This window comes from Mirounga angustirostris, unplaced genomic scaffold (genome assembly GCF_029215605.1).
Source record: "Mirounga angustirostris isolate CCGP_5_RB_7025 unplaced genomic scaffold, mMirAng1.0.hap1 SCAF_7, whole genome shotgun sequence".
Lineage (NCBI taxonomy): Eukaryota > Metazoa > Chordata > Mammalia > Carnivora > Phocidae > Mirounga > Mirounga angustirostris.
This window is the reverse complement of record NW_026991715.1, coordinates 87,424,851-87,436,991: the sequence shown is the minus strand read 5'-3', so window position 1 is coordinate 87,436,991 and position 12,141 is coordinate 87,424,851. Positions and strand designations below refer to the sequence as shown.

General features: G+C 39.2%; 1 protein-coding gene across 1 annotated transcript in view; it reads right to left on the bottom strand.

The window, feature by feature from the left end:
- Positions 1-12,141, bottom strand: part of CAMK4 (calcium/calmodulin dependent protein kinase IV) — a 208,335-nt gene that overhangs the window by 192,173 nt on the left and 4,021 nt on the right. The gene's annotated exons all lie outside the window — the stretch shown is intronic.

Below are 12,141 nucleotides of genomic sequence, written 5' to 3'. Positions count from 1 at the left end.
TGACCGTGTGCATTGTGCCAGAATGCTGATCCAAGTCCTGATGGAAACATATGATACTCAAGATGGGCCAAGTCTTATTTTTTAATAGCTGAGCTTCCAACTGGCAACAAAAGAACCCTGTACCAGCTGCTGAGGAAATAATGTGCTGGGAGCTGGCAGGCACCAGCCCCTGGAAAGCCAACAGGTATGGGTACGCAGGGCATACCTAGGTGCTAGTGCCTCGATGGCAGAGGAGAGAGAGAAAGAGTGTCACCACAGAACAAGTGTCCCAGGCCAGGCTCCAGCAAGGCATAGTGTATGGTATGGCAGGGACAGAGAGGTGCTTGTGGGTTGAGATGTAAATGGACCTTGGAAACAAGAAGTACACCAGGGTGAAGGCTGGCCTGCCCTCTGCCCTTCAGCCCTGTCTCTGCCCCTCTTCCTCCTACACACAGTTCTTTCACCATACACCCTGGCTACTGTTGTCAAAATAGAGATGGAGATACACAAATTTTCCAGAATAATTATTTCAACAATGCATAAAGCATGACCATAAAGTTAATGACCCTACTTGGAAGTTACGTGGAGGAATTATATTTCTGATTAAAGCATCAGACATCTCAATAGGTGATTTAAAATAACAATCCCAAATAAAGACAGACACAGGGAAGAATATTTACATTCTTATCTCCTTCACAATCCTCTCCTTAGCTCTTCCTGCTCCTCCTGGCTCAAGCAGGGCCCATGCTACAAGACTATGTTACAGAACATCACTGACTGATTACACAGCCACAAACAAGTCGTAAGTCAAGCTTTTTAAAAAGAATGATTCTTTTCAAAAACAAAACTAGAGGGAAAGCCAGGAAACCCTGTCCTAGATATTACAGTTGTCAGCATCAGTATGGTCCGCTAATGGAAGTAAAAATAAGCAAATATAATTGTACATACATGTTTCTAACAAGAGATTAGGCATTTAAAAGGCACAGAATAAGAACAGAAATTGTTCGAGGATCTTCCGACACATTTACAAAGGCTTTGAAGCTTAGAGCCCTACTTTACTCCAAAAACTGCTCTGTCTCCTGAACACACAGTAAAGATCTAAGGTAATCATCCAGAGAATTCAACTGGAAGAAAACATAGATGCACAGATGCCTGTGGCTATCTGGGACCTTAGAGGTAAATGATCTAATCATAGGAAGTCATACTATTCCATCATTTACAGATGGGGCCCTTTAAGATAGTAGACTGACAAAAGACCAGAGCCCCTTGGGTTCAAAAGGACTTTCAGTTGCAGAAGCACCCCAACTCACTCACTTACCCAACAAATGTTTACTGAGTGCTTACTACGTGCCAAGCATTGCACTAAGCTCTGGGGACACAGCAGTGAATAAGGGGACAGAGGCCTAGCCCACAACAGTTTACACTCTTTTGAAGAGTGGGACACGGGCACTGAATAAGTAATTTCATAGTGTGCTGGTTTAGCAGAGGGCTACAAAGGGAAAACATCTTGAAGAAAGAGAGATTTAAGTCCTGCCCATTTTTCTGTTTCTGTTCACCTAACTCCTCCAATATTTGTGCCTTCCTATATTTAAGCACTCACTATTCCACAAACACTTATGAAGCACTCATGGGAGGCAGGTAATGGGGGAGCTGATGAAGAATTGACTTAGTAGTGGGGATAAAAGATGGATATGATATAGGGTTCCTCTGCCCAAGGAACAGAGGCTCTGGTGGTGAAGACCACAAAGCATTTACCTGTAAGACAATACACATATGAAGTGATATGAGAGCAGGGAGGCAGCAGAAACCTCCTGCCTGGGGGGGTAGGATGACTGTCCTGAAGGATTAGAAGGACAAGGGCATTTTAGGCCAAGAGAGTTTCATGCACAACACCACAGAGATATGAAGATCTGTGAGAGGTCCTTGAGGCCAAGACAGGCATAGAGAAAAGAGAACAAGCACTAGAGTCTAACAAACCTGCACTTGAATCCCCTCCGTGGCTGTATGAGCTTGAACAACCTGCTTGAACATTCTGAGCCTCAGGTTTCTCATCTGAAAAATGGTGCTGGTGTGATCATCTTGCTGTATTACTGAAATAATTAGCAATGTACATAAGACTAAACCACAAGCACCAAAGACTCCATGCTGGTAATTAGGAAGAGAAGTGGTGGGGAATGAGACTGGCAGGCAAGTTTGGGTCAGATTGCTAAAAAGGGCCAAGTAAGCTAGACTGAGGTTTTTCCCCTATAGATACCTATAGGAATCATTATCCCCTACCTCCCACCTCGTGTCCTATCTGGGGAATGGTATAAAGCTTATGTGGAGATTCAGAGCTAATACTTTTACATTCAGGTCTCACTTCATCCTCATAGCAACCTTGGGGAGGATATACTTCTTTTATAAATATGGCTAAGTGAAGTTCAATGTTCTGCCTAAAGGCACATAGCCATCAAGCAGCAATTTGCTCCTGCCTGTTTTCCTGCCCACATCCCGCACCATCTAGTTCACTTCTTGTCTTAGCCCCTCCCTTAGTCAGCAGTCCTCCTTCACCCTCAAGGCTCAACCGTTCAGAATGGTCAGCTTGCTGCCCAGCCTTGAAGCCCTCCTAAGTAGCTGCCTTGTCCGCCTCTCCCTTGGGCTCTGGTTGCCTTCGGATCACCCCCTCCACCATCTGCCAGCTCAAACCTGGACTGGCACTCTGCTGCCCCCTCCTGGCCTAGGCCGGAACCTCAACGGCTCCCCAGGTCTGCTCAGTCCTGACATTCCATTTCCTCAGTACCTCAAGATTTGAAAGAACTGTACTAGTTTGCCGTAGATTATCCTGATACTTTCCTCAGCTTTCTATTTCACTAACGTATCATACATATACATGAAGAGTTCTGTCTGTTATGGTTTTAGTTTGCTTCTAGTTACAGGATACATTCAGCAGAGCTTCTCAAGAGTTTACCTCATTGAATATTACTAGTTTACATTACTCACGTTGAGGAAAAAAGGAGAGGAAGGACCCAGAGTCCCATAGGAGCCACTGAAAATGTTTCCACTCACACAAGAAATCTTCAGAGGCCTATTATGATTGAACACTTTAGGCCAAGCTGATTTATTGAATTACATATTGTGAATTTGGTTACATTTAATAATACAGTCTTATTTTCTCAGGGGTTATCCTAACAGGGAGCTTTGAAAAAAAAATAATATTCACTTGAATGAATAGGTAATAGGAAACTTATATCCTGTCAAAGAGTAAACGTGGACTGACTAGTTGTCACACCTGAAGAACAATTTTGTACGTCTGTTGGAGCCCCAAATGAAAGGTTATCACCTACTACGTTACAACAGTCACTAACCAGCTGTCCCCCAGTACAAGTGAGGCACCGCAAGATAAAAAAGTGCAATGAAGGCTAACATGCAAGCCGAAGTCCCTATCAAGCAGTCCACAAGGACTTGAAGTAGGGAGAAATCATTCAACTGCTGCACTGTAGGTAGCAATAAACGTGTGCTCACAAGATTTGCAATCGCCTCCTCTTCTTTGTTCTGGTTTGTAATATTAGTCAAGTTCTGTCTATAATCATGATATAAATAAAAGGAAGTACACTTTTAACAAAGACTGCTACTGCAAACTAGTAGAGAAAACAGTTAAGAACATATGTCATATCCATTACCTTTCTAGAAGACCACTCCAATCAGAGGGTTGTTCAAGTCTAGCCTTTTTTATCTTTTAAGAATATTTCTGTATTTTTGCACTTGGTGAATTTTTCAACCATATGACCCTGAAGCATGACTTAAGAAGTAATTGAGTAATGAGACTGCATTTGTTGACAGGGTTAAACTCAGCATCCTGGCACTAATGACCACAAGTCTGCAAGCACTGCCCACCAAACACTTCAGCTGCCTAAGACGGCAGTTGGCAAAATTTACCATGAAGTAGGTATATTAAAATTGAGGTTCTTGGGGCACCTAGGTGGCTCAGTCAGTTAAGCATCTGCCTTTGGCTCAGGTCACAATCCCAGGATCTGGGATTGAGTCGAGTCCCATGTCAGGCTCTCTGCTCAATAGGGAGCCTGCATCTCCCTCTCCCTCTGCCTGATGCTCCACCTGCTTGTGCTCTCTCTCTGTCAAATAAATAAATTTTAAAAATCTTAAAAAATAATAAAATAAAATTGAGGTTCTTGGAAATAATATGAATTTGGGATTCAACAATAAAGAAAAACAAAATCCATTCAACCCTCTGATTGATGGGCAAGCAGTATTCTTTTTCTCTTTTTCTGTTTTCTGCCAAATGACTTCTTTGGTTACAATTGCAGTAAGTTCTTATCAAAACCTTTTATCAAGTAGTCTTAAAATGCATAACAAGTGCATATTTGTACCCACTTCCTCTTTCTGCACAAAGACACAACTTGCCATATGATTTCTTTTTTTGTTTGCATTTTTATCTATGTATCTGCTTTAAAAACATTTTCAAAATGTAGAATGTTATTTAAATAGAAATAAAGAAGCTTATTTAGTAGCCACTCATAACTACCATTCTTTGATCCAATAATCATCCCAACAAAATGTTTTTATGAACATGCTCCCAAGTTATGGGTATTTTTGTACCTGCAGATGCTATACATGTGCTACTGAACCAATCTGTAATGTGCTTTTTAAAACATCCAAAAAAAAATTAAAAGCAAAAATTAGAAGAATTTTTAAAAACAGATTCCCTAATACTTTCCTCTAGCATACCCTAGATGTGGACATCCCACTTTAATCAAAATGTCATTGACTGCTTTTATTTAGCTCTTAAGTCTATTCAAAATAAAAAAGAATTCTATTTTTTCAAAATATTATTTAAACGGAGTCCCAATTTAGCGGGCGCCTGGGTGGCTCAGTTGGTTAAGTGTCTGCCTTTGGCTCAGGTCGCGATCCCAGGGTCCTGGGATGGAGCCCCACATTGGGCTTCCTGCTCGGTGGGAAGTCTGCTTCTCCCTCTAAATCTCCCCCGTGCTTGTACTCTCTCTCATGTTCTCTCATGGTCTCTCTCCCCCTCTCTCTCAAATAAATAAATAAAATCATTAAAAAAAAATAATAAAGTTCATGCCCACCTGAAAAACTAGTATCAAAGTGAAAGGGAGATGCAAGGTAGTTTCTTGAATAAATGAAGTCTTGATATCATTTTAACTTGAAATTCTCATGTAACTGAAGGAGTAGAATTTTAACTTGACTGTTCTAGGTCAGAATTTGGCAAACCACAGGCCAAGAGCCTAATATGGCAGTCACTAGTTTCTGTATAGTCTGCAACCTAAAAATAGTTTTTACATATTTTAATGGTTTTTAAAAATCAGAAGAAGAAGAATATTTTGTGATGTGAAAATTATATGAAATTCAAATTTCATGGTCATAAATAAAGTTTTATTGGAACACAGCATGTGCATTTGTTTCTGTGTTGTCTATGGCTGTTTTCACTCAGCCATCACAGAGCTGAATTGCCACAGAGACCATATGGCCCACAAAACCTAAAATATTAACAGTCTATTTCTTTATGGGCTCTTTACCAGGTCTAGGTAACTGATCTCAATCGCTGCAATCCCACTTCCCCTTTCTTATCTCATCATAGGCTGTGGGAGGTGTTTTTCTTCCCTTTCCTTCCTTTCTTTCCTTTCTCTCTCTCCCTCCCTCCCTTCCTTTCTAACAAACAGGGTAAGTTCTCTCTTACCCACCCCCCTGGTTTAAGGGTTAATGGCAAGTTCTGAGTCCCACAACATCAACCCAAGATGCAGCTGCTTCCATAGCCACCCTTTGCTCTCATCATGGTTACTTTCTCTTTATCTACCATTTGGGTTTTCAACTGATATAGATGTTTTGTTTTTACAGGCTCTCTTTGGCCTGACATCAGCTTACCCTCCCACCTTAACTGCCATGACAATGTTCATGTTTTATAAAGTTTGCAAAATAAAATGTGTATCCTGTATTCTTCTGCCTGCTTTTGCCTTTTCTTAGAATGTACTTTCCTGGTATGTCCTTCACCAAAGCTCTTCCTGTTAAAATTCTGCTGAATTTCAAGGTCCACCCCTTCCATGAAGACTCCTCAATCCTCCCAGTCAGAATTATCACTCCATTTTTAGACCATGGTGATCGTCCAATCTCCACCTCATATTAGTTTTACTTATTATTTATCTCATATTAAATTTACAGTGAGCTACACATCTGGAAGTCAATATATAGTGTTCTACTCATCATATTCACTCATATTCCAGCCCCCTTGCCCCGCCACACACACTACCAACATACATTGCCTAGTTCATAGTTATACAGAAGGTCGGACCTGTAACAGAAAGGACTTTAGGTGGCACAAGGACATCGAATTAAATAACAAAGAATCAAAAAATGAGACCATTATTCTCTTTTCAATTATTTTTCAGTTTTTCTGATTCCATCACGAAGAAATCCTTAGTTTGTGCTACTATGGTTTTAAACCTGCTAATCTTTGATAATCTCCCTTTTTAACAAAGAGAGAACAATCCTCAGGCTGGGAGCCTTCTGCAAAAAAGCATTTGTAGCCCCAGTTTAATAAAAATGCTTTGTTTTTACTGCAATTTATTTTTATAATTTGCTTCTATTTATGGCATGAATATAATAATGAAATTTAATTTCAGTTTAATGAAAATAAGTATTCTCAATAAGTAAATTTAGGTTAACAAAATGGGAGTAATTTAAACAAAAATATTAAGCAAATTATAGCACAGGTGGTATGCACATATGACAAAAATCTTAATGGCATTACATAGAAATGGGAGAAACATTTGGTTGTAGCAGATACTTGATAAAGTCAAATGATTTCAATCCATCAACCTCCTTCTTGTTAACCTTTACATAACTATAAGAAAATCATGTAAAAGACTAGCTTCTAGCTTCTGAAACAGTTGTTCTTAACAAAAAGGGGGAGGCGGTAACATGTGACAATGTCTAGAGACATTTTTGGTTGTCATACTTGGGGGTTTTGGGGGAGGTCTGCTTCTGTCATCTAGTGGGTAGAGGCTAGGGATACTATTAAACATCCTACAGTGCACAGGAGAGCTCCCACAGAAAGAATTATCTGGCCCCAAAAGTCTGTGGTGCCAAGGTTAAGAAACCCTGGTCTAAGAGAAAAAAGAAAACTCTACATGTAAGATCCTTTGCCCATTGTTATAAATCACCCTCTCTCCAGCATTGCTCCTTTCCTTATTTGCTCTTTGCCACTGATATGATTACAGAGGAAAATCTTCCACACTATTTTATATCATCCATATCCCCAGTGCCCCCAATTAGCAATAAGAATTTAAAAATGGACTGTACTGAAGAGTCCATATCCTTTATGTGCTCACAATATACTATCAAAATTTAGATCTAACTTCCTAATTAAGCCACGGGAGTTACAAGATTTTCAGATGATCCATTATCAAAGAGGAAAAAAAAAAAAGACTAATGTAATTTGAGTAAAACCTTGATTCTAGCTGCTATTGATTTCATGATTTCACGTAAAGTTATTCTTTGACCTGATTTAAATGGTTCATTGACTCAATATATTTTACAGAATAAACCTGACCTTGAAATTTTAAAAATACAATTTTTACTAGATATATGAGCTATGCTAGCTTTCCCAAAAGGGAGTCTGAAGAAAACTACTTTTAAAGCTAGCCAAAAAAACAAAACAAAACAAACAAAAAACATTAACACAAAAAAATAATAACCAGAAGCTGAAACAGCTACCACTCAGCATTTTATTCTCAAATATATTACTGCAAACACTAATCCATACATATATTCTGAGGGTAAAGTGTTTACAAGAAAGTTCTTTGAAGCTATTTTGTGGTTAGTGTTTTGTTTCTCTTTCTGTCTCTCTTTTTTACTCAAGTAAAGTTCTCTAGAACAGTTTAGAAGCAAATAGCACCTGTCTTTTTTTTTTTTTTTTTCAAAATTAGGAGTTTTTACCCTCGTAACAGTATTTAAACATGGAAAAACAGTGTGTTCTAAAGTAATGATCCTATCATAGTCATCACTTAATTTTAAGGCTCTTTACAATGAGTAGATTTCCAAATTTAACATTTACTATGTATTAAAGTTAGTGGTTGGTATAACTTGGAGGTATTTCATACCTTTACATTCAAGTTGATTTAACTTCCTAATTCTGAGATGCCTGTGGCAAAATGATAGTGAAGGTGAAACGGAATCCTTTTCATTTCAGAGCCACAAAGCTCTCTGCCAACAGAAAAGGAGCATTATTTTCAACACCTACAAGCTACAGAGGTGACAGTTATCAGGACTCCCACCGTGATGAAAGAAAACTAGCACACATGAGATTATGGTCATACAAATTTTAGGGAGAAGATAAACAAGTCATCTGATTTCCCTTTCCCTGGGGTCATGCCCACTGTTCTTGGCCCATTTCATTATCATTCACTCACTCTCTTAAAATCATTTGTTGGGCACTTGCCCAGCACTGAGCTCTGTGCTAGGCACTGAGCACATGACAGTGAACCAGCCAAATCCACAGACTGCCTTCTGGGAGCTTACAGTCAGTGTTCAAGCATGTGTACCCGGGTGTCTATTCTCCCACTTGCTCCTGAGCCAACTGCCTGAGAGAAGAATTGGATGCCCAGAGAACAACAGAGGGACCAAACAGTTATATTTTTAATTCCTAGTTAGATCTCCAAAAGAGCTTAAGATAGTAAGTGCAGTGTGGGTGGCAGGAGAACCATAACCAACAGTATATTCTAGATAGGCTGTGGGGTCCTAAAGGACAGCGTGGGGGAAAACCAAGAGTATGAGAAGTACTGGCTAAAAATGGCTCAGGAAGGGGCTCAAACAAAGACAGGGAAGGAGAAAGAGAGGATCTGACTCCTCACCAGGCAGGAGCACTGGTTGGAGCCCTGCTGTTAGAAAATGCACACTTTCATGTTTCCTTACAGGAAGTATCTGCTGCCCATTACCCAGGGCCAGAATTAAGTGTTACCAAGTGGAATACACAAGTGTTCAGGCCTCTGAATTCCTCCCCTATATAGTAAAGGTGCTGCTGGCCCAGGCTCCTGCCCCCTCAGCCATTTCAGAGTACAGTACACCCAGCAGATCTTGGGGAGACACTAGAGTTTTTCCAAAATGTCGGGAAGGGGAAACCCAATGAGGACTTACAGGCAAAGACAGGAGAACTTTTCTCTACAGAGTTGTGCCAATGGAGACCACTCAGTGTTACCAGCTGGTCTGCAGGGCATTTTTCAAAAGGGGTCTGCCTCATATTTTAATCTGGCATACATAGATTTATGGCCCAGAACAGCATTTTCATACTGAGTCACAACGCATTAGTGAGATACGAAATCATGTGGATTCAGCCAATATTTTAATGAAATAGAATAAAATCAAACAGCATAGAATAGGAAATATTAGAGTACACTGTTGGTAGTAAGAATAAACATTGTTTTATGAAACTTGTTTCCATTCTAAACACACACACTGTTTCTATTTTACACAAACCTATGTCTCACTATCTAAATCTATTTGGTTCCTAAGCAATAATACATATAGCAAGGGATCCTATGAAACTCTGCTTTAATTCCTTTGCCATATAAATGTACTCCTTTAAATTGTGGATCAGGTTGGGTGGGGGGGGTGATGGTGATTGAAATTCACTAGCTTAAAGAAACTATAGTTAAGTAGAATGGAAATTTATTTAAAAATTTATTCCAAGATAATTTAACACACTCTTCTTTTGTACTAGTTATCTTTCATTTGGTTTCCCTTAACTTTTGTGTGTGGGAATACATCTCATTTTGCATACATTCTTTCAGTCTCATATTACAGAGAGAAACAAAAGGTGGGAAATAACTGAAAACAGGACTTGGGTTTGGATGCATAATCCCCACCACAGGGCAGCCCAGGCCAAATCCTGTTGGTCCCTGTGCCAAACCACTGGACAGAATCTGGACCAGAAGCAGGCTCTTTTCTCCCTTAGAAAAAACTTTAAAAAGCCAATTTCTCAAATTACTGGGCAAAGGACCAACTACTCTCTAGGATAGGGAGCCTTGAATAGGATCATGGCCAATTCATATTTATAAACAGAACTGTATTTGTTGGGGCATCACAATTTTTGTAAACTTTTTGACAAACTCTATAAATAAAGCAGTATTTTCAAAAGTGATTTTAGAAAAATTAAATTAGTTTGCCTGATACGCTTTAAATAATCCTCCTTACCCCCACCCCCACCACTCACCCCTTATCCTGATACATATATATATAGTAAAATAAGAGCTATCACACAGCCATGGGCTACCTGTGAAACAGTGTTGCCAGCACTATACAGGGACTTCAACTGGCTTTCACTGCTCTCCCTAAAATTCCCAAACACATCCTCAGGGTGTGCTGCCCTAATAGTCACATGTCCAATCTTCTTTAATTCAGGAGTCACTAGCCTACAACAGATAGTTTTAACAGAGGAATGACTACTCACAAATCAACTTAATCTAGTGGGGATTGTCGATACCCTGGAACTAACCACAATGACATTCCACACCAAGGTCTTTGTTCCCTTAACATCTTAATGACAACTGTGTAACTAGTGAATTAAATGTTTTGGCCTTAGAGTCACCACTGATAGGCAGATTTGGCCCAAAACTGAGAGTTAAGAGAGTAAAGACTTGAAACCAATCGACTGAGTCTCAACTTTATCCCTAGTGGAGGAAGGAAGACTTCTGTCAGTCAATACCTATAATTATAATTCTGCTATATTCTCTGGCTATATAGATTCTTAGTATTATATCTGTAACATTAGTTGCTTTATGTTTTAGGTTTATTTTGTTGAAAAAAATAACTGATCATGAAGTGACATTTCTCAGTCTCAGCCAAATGGAGTAAGTATGCACCTCACCAATACTGCCATCTACAGAGAACTTACCTAATACACATGACTACTGAAAAGCAGCAAAAGAGAGAATTTTTAGTTTTCTCAAAATATTCTAATTCTGTGATTTGCAAGGTAATCAAACAACTAGAAAGCAAGTGAGAACCTCAGCAATACATAATTGATTTATATTTGTCTTCCAAATTTGTCTTCCAATTTTGTCTGCAAAATATAGCACAAAGCTTTTTTAAAAAATAAACTTCAAATTCCTTAGGTTTTCCCTACGAAGTCTACCATCCATAGATGTGTACAACTGACAGTTTATTTTTTTCTAACCAATTTTCCATTCGTCAAATTAAAGAAATGTCTTGAGTTTCCTGATGGTAAAGCTATTCATAAAGATAATATGTGTTATTGAGAAGTCCGAGTCAATTAGGCATCTAGGGCAAATGTTACTCAGAAAGCAGTTAGATTTGGTGGTGGGACAGTCCCTTTAGCACCAGCAGACACTTCCTCTACTAGGTGGCAGTTTCTAAAACACCAAGTAAACAATTGTAAGTAGATTATCTCTTTAATCAGAAATTTACACTGCTCCCCTGCAGCTCACCATACACTTATAGTAAGGTTCGAATCTGAAGAAAGGAGACACTTCATTTATTTCCAACCTATTAGCGAATGTATACAATAGCACATCTTCAGATGAACATTGAAAATTTTGATCAAGTAGGATATGTATGTATATACTATTCAATGCCCAAGTATTTTGGAACATTTTTTTCAAGATTATTTATTTGAGAGAGACAGAGGGCACGAGCGAGTGGGGGGCATAGAGGGAGAGGAAGAATCTCAAGCAGACTTCCCACTGAGCATGGAGTCCATTGCAGGGCATGGATCCCAGGACCCTGAGATCATGGCTTTAGACAAAATGAAGAGTTGGATGCTTAACCAACTAAGCCACCCAGATGCCCTGGAAAATTTTTAAACAATGACAAAAGACTACATTTTCATTCAGAAATTTTGCCTTTCTTACATACCTTCTATATCTATGAGCCATTAATATAGTGGCAAATTGGGGGGGGGGGGGGAGGTGACCCTTAACACCCTCCCACCAAGTACCAAAATCCATAATCCTACACTGTGGTCTTCAATGGCATTAAAAAAAAAAAAAAAATGGTTCTTAGCTAAACTCTTTCCAACAAAAAGAGAATAGAAAATAAAATTACAAGTATTAAGTACAGAAGCTTCAACTTGTCAACACTTGAAATTACATTTTCAGATTCCCTACCATAAATGGCCTGGATCTAAAATGAGTGTTG